Genomic DNA, 5,370 nt, shown 5'->3' with positions numbered 1-5,370 from the left:
GATTACTATATGGCTGATTTGATCTAGTAATGGTCATATCAAGTTTTCCTGTTTCTAAAAGAAATGAGGTTGTAAAAAAAAATTATATATACAATGCCGATTTGTGGATATAAATTGTCCATTTACTTTTAAGTCTTCCAAGTCTTGTGTATTGACTTCCACGATGGCTTGGCTTTATATTATATGAACTAGTTTGTTGATGATAAGAAACCATCAGTTCATCATAACCGCCCACCATTACACTTGAAATCTTTCAAAATTAAACCGAATTAGTGTTGATGATGGGAAATGGATTTATTATTTTATTTTTTATATACTTGTTTGGGTAGTGTAGGAAATATGAAGGGTAAATGGATCAAGGAGTCTGCCTAATTGGCACACAATTTTGATGACATATTACAAAATATGTTTTTCTATATGAATATGATACAACTACTTTATATGCATGATTTTGAACGACTATTAACTATTGACTATGACATACAAACTTCTTTAGCTACTCCAAATGAAAATAATCATCTTAAAACTTACCAAAAATCATTGCAACCTATCCACAAAGTGATGAAACCGACTATTATCTCTAACAATAATCTCTCCCCCTTCAACTTTAGACATCAACTTAATTGCAGAATGACAATCAACACAGACTCTTATATTCTCCTTTACAATAATCGGTTTCCCAATTGGTATCCTTATAAGTGCATATGCTATATCAATCCTCTCACTATGATGGTTCAAAATCTTCACCTTCATATCATAATCCAAATCAAATGGAACAGAATCAACATCAGGAACATATCCAACTTCAATTATCTTCCTCAAAACCTCATCAAGTTTCAAATCAATCTCCTTTTTATCCCCATGACACAAATCTTCAACTCCAAAAACATGAACTCTCTTATCAACATCAACCCAACTGCACCCCTTGACTTTTTTCACATTTTCATCTTTCATCATCTTTCTAACACTTTTCACATCCTCCCATTGCTGTTCTTTTGCGTATATGTTTGAAAGTAAAACATGGGCCCCACTGTTTAAAGGGTCTATAATCTTTAAACTTTTGGATGCAAGCTCTCCCCTTTCTTTATTACCACATTTTCTACAAGAAGCTAAAAAAGAACACCATGTGTACGCGTTTGCCTCAAATGGCATACTTTTTATAAAATTTTCAGCTTCTTTAAGCTTCCCTGATCTTCCCATAAGTCAATAACACAAGAGTAATGTTCTGATTTAGGTTTTACACCATAGATTGTTTCCATGGAGTTGAAGTAGCTTAATCCTTCTGTTAATAACCCCGAATGGCTACATGTGTTTAAAAGATTTATAAATGTGACTGAATTTGGTTTAATGTCATGAAGTAACATCTGTTCAAATACATTTATAGCTTTGTGCCCTAATCCGTGGTGAGCAAACACACCAATCAAGGAATTCCATGTGAACTCATTTGGTTTAGAGATTTTGTCAAATGCTTGAAGTGAATGATCAAGCAAACCACATTTCCCATACATGTCAACAATGATGGAAGAAACAAAAGGGTCTTGATCAAGATTGTATTTTAACACTAGGGCATGAAGTTGGACCCCTTGTTTAAGTGTAACATGATTAGCACAAGCTTTGATTAAGCTATAAAAGGTGAACTCATTAGGTTCAATTCTTTATCTTTTTAGCTCAATGAAAATAGCAAATGCCTTCTCGATTTGATCAGATTCTACATACCCATCAATCAAAGAAGTATAGGAAATGATATTTGTACCTTTAGAGTTGATTTTGAGCAACTGTGAGCCACTATCCATGTCTCCTAGTTTAAAATACATGTCCATAAGTGCATTGCCAACAGAATTATGTTGTTCAAATCCTAATTTTGTAACAAAGGAATGAAGAGAGCTTCCAATGTTATATGCTTTTAAAGGTCCACAAGCACAAAGTGTACTACAAACAAGATGTTGATCGATGGTAACGTCTTCAATCAGCATCTTCTTAAAAGAAACCAGTGCTTCTTCGTTATAACCATTTTTTGCATACCCATTAATCATTGAATTCCATGAAACTTCATCTTTAGAAGGCATCTCCTCAAAAACCATACAAGCCTCAATGATAGACCCACATTTTGAGTACATGTCTGCTAAATTACTACCAACAAAAAGCTCATAACTAAACCCAGCCTTAAGAGCAAGACAATGGATTTGAGTCCCAATTTGGACTGATTTGAGAGAAGAGCAAGCTTGAATCACACTGGAAAACGCAAACTGGTTTGGGCTTTCACCGGAGTCGCACATTCCACAAAATGTGGTAATTGCTTTTGTGAACTCAGAATTCTGAGAAAACGCAGAGATCATAGCAGTCCAAGATACCAAGTTTCTTTGAGGCATTTCATCGAACATCCTATGGGCGTACCCGAGTTGACCGCATCTTGCATACATTGACAGGAGATGATTGGTAAGATATGTGGATGATGGGTAACCAGAGGTGATGAGCTGCGCATGAAGTAGCTTTCCATTAGATAGCTATTTGGATTGGGTGTAGGTTTGAATAATGTGCGCCAAGGTATTCGAGTGTTTTTGCAAGTGTTTGGTTAACATTCGAAATGTCATAACAAATTCCGCCTCTCACCTCTCCCCAGATCGCTCCGTCGTCGCCCGCCTATCCTTCTCGTCACCGTCTCCATAAACTATCAGTCAAAAGAATGACACAATCATCTCCATCTCTCATATGCAACTCAAACAACTTGTACTTGATCAGAACAATAAGTAATTTTTATGTTTCAAATTACAATTCATTTCACCCAATAAAAACTTTAATATGTATTTAAAAAAAAAACTTTTTATCTATAAAATATTAACTATAATATATTTAATTATTTTTTTAGTAGTTGTTTTTAAATTTTAATCCACAATTAAATAATTAGTTTTTGGTTTCTTAAATAGAGTTGGTTAGTATTCTAATTATACGTGTTTTTAATGTGTTTTGACTCTTGAAAATCGATTTGTAAAAACTAGGTCTGATAATCGGGTTGGGTTCGGGTTGGCAGGTCAAAAAACATAAACTCAACCCAACCAATATAATATATGAGTTGGCGGGTCACGGGTTGGTGGGTTGGAAACTTCAACCCAACCCAACCCATATAACCTATTTAAGTATATGGGTTCGCGGGTTCACAAGTTAATGGGTCGAACCCAACCCATATAACTCGTTTAATAAATAAGCAACACATTTTTAAAAGTGATGTTTTTTTTAACATAAAGTCATAAAGTGATTAAACTAATTAACATAAAAAGAGGGTTTCAACATAAGTTCATAAAATCATTAACATCCAAATAAAATTGAAAAATGAAAACATTCATACAAAGTAGATGCGTTCTTCATTCGTGACTCGTGAATATTATGACATGTGTTTTTTCTTTTTTGATTAGGCCACTGCAAACGCAGACTAACCACATACGAATACGGAAAGAATACAATGATACAAAATATTACGAATACGGAAGGAAATCAGATTTCACTAATATTTAAATATATCTATATTATATATATATATATATATATATATATATATATATATATATATATATATGGGTTGGCGGGTTGACCTGCGAACCCAAATAGGTAACCCGACCCAACCCATGAAATAAACAGGTCGGCGGATTGGCGGGTTGACGGGTTGGGTCAGTGTCGGGTTACAGGTTGGGTCGAGAGTTGCCACCCTTAATAAAAACTGATTCAACCGTTGGATCAGATCGAATTTGAATTTAGTTTTGATTATTTGGATCCATATTTTGAAAACCAAAATATATTTGGATTAACTTGATTGGATCGGTCCAAATTGATCCATCCAAATGAACATCCCTAGGCTTAGCGGGTTAGTGAAACTATCAAGCCCTGAAAGCTTATGCATTGGTTGCTTGCAACTTATGTTTGTATATTTGTACCATAGTATGTGGGTTGAGAGAGATAAATTTCTTAAGTGTTTAAGATTAAAGAGTTAGAAGTAAGAGGATATATAAATAGTTAAATACTGATGTGATTAGGGATGACAATTCTCGACCCAACCTGTAACCCGACACGAAAATAAACAAGTTTGAGTTGAGATTTCTGACCCGCTAACCCGTTTATTTCATGGGTTGGGTTGGGTTACATGTTTAGGTTCGCGGGTCAACTCGCCAACCCGACTACATGTATTATATTTTACAAAAATAAAATTTTATTTATGAATTAATGGAATACATTATACAGCATGCCCTAACATTCTAACCCCAGATCCAATTATATTTATCGATCATTCTAGTCAATGTAAAATTAATTAATTTAGAGATATGTATAGTTCGTATAAATTTAACATGTGAAAAGTTACCTGGAAATAACACGACGACTCTTTGACTAAAATCGACCCACTGACCCGCGAACCTATATACTTAAACAAACTATGCGGGTTCATACCTACCACGTAGGCATCACATATAGGCTTGACAATTAGGTTAAGTTCGGGTTGACGGGTCAGAATATGTTGATCCAACCCAACCCATATAATAAATGGGTTGGCTAAAATCGACCCAACCCAACCTATATTTCCAGATCCAATTATATTTCTCGATCATTCTAGTCAATGTCAAATGATATTGTTAATTAATTTAGAGACATGTATAGTTCGTATAAATTTAACATGTGAAAAGTTACTTGAAAAAACCAGCGACTTTTTGACTAAAATCGAGCCACTAACTCGCGAACATATATACTTAAACAAACTATGTGGGTTGGGTTGGTTGAAGTTTCCAACATGCCAACCTTTTTATGGGTTGGGTTAGGTCAATGTATTCTGACCTGTCAACCCATGACCCGAACCTAACCAATTATCAGGCCTAGATGTGATGTCTACGTGGTAGGGATGATCTCTCTCTCTCTCTCTCTTAGGAACATTTAGTTTTGGATTTTATGTAATTTTAAATATTTAAAAATTTTAGAGCTACAAGTTGTCGGGATAGGGTTATTCTTGTAGTGCTACAAGTTTCATAACTCAACATAAACTTACACTTAATCGATTGTAACTTTTGATAGGCATATTTTTTATTTTTTGAACGACATTTGATAGGCACATTTGAACATAAAAATAAATTCGTAATGATTTTATTGAAGGTCGGGGATCAATAATTCAATATAGGGAGGTATGCCAAGATGTTGACAAGAAACTAAGTCATCAAAGAAGATCCGGATAAGTTAGAATATTTCTTGAAATCAAACAAGTCTATGTACGAAGCATTCTCAATTTAGTTTGAACCTATGGTTGCCAATCAAATTAATCTGAGAAATTAAATTCTTTAGAAATTTTTTTGATAACTAATTAATTTAACTTTAAGCTGAAATCCCGATCACCTTATA

The 5,370-nt window shown here is 34.2% G+C and overlaps 1 pseudogene; it reads right to left on the bottom strand.

Annotated features, from left to right (window-relative positions):
* Nucleotides 1–527: 527 nt before the first annotated feature.
* Nucleotides 528–2,591, bottom strand: LOC145128367 (pentatricopeptide repeat-containing protein At4g14850 pseudogene; annotated as a pseudogene).
* Between the last annotated feature and the right edge of the window lie 2,779 nt (nt 2,592–5,370).

Source organism: Lactuca virosa, chromosome 8, assembly GCF_052849685.1.
Source record: "Lactuca virosa cultivar CGN04683 chromosome 8, Lactuca_virosa_CGN04683_v6, whole genome shotgun sequence".
Lineage (NCBI taxonomy): Eukaryota > Viridiplantae > Streptophyta > Magnoliopsida > Asterales > Asteraceae > Lactuca > Lactuca virosa.
Note: the sequence above shows the minus strand (reverse complement) of the source record. Positions and strands in the feature narration are given on the sequence as shown.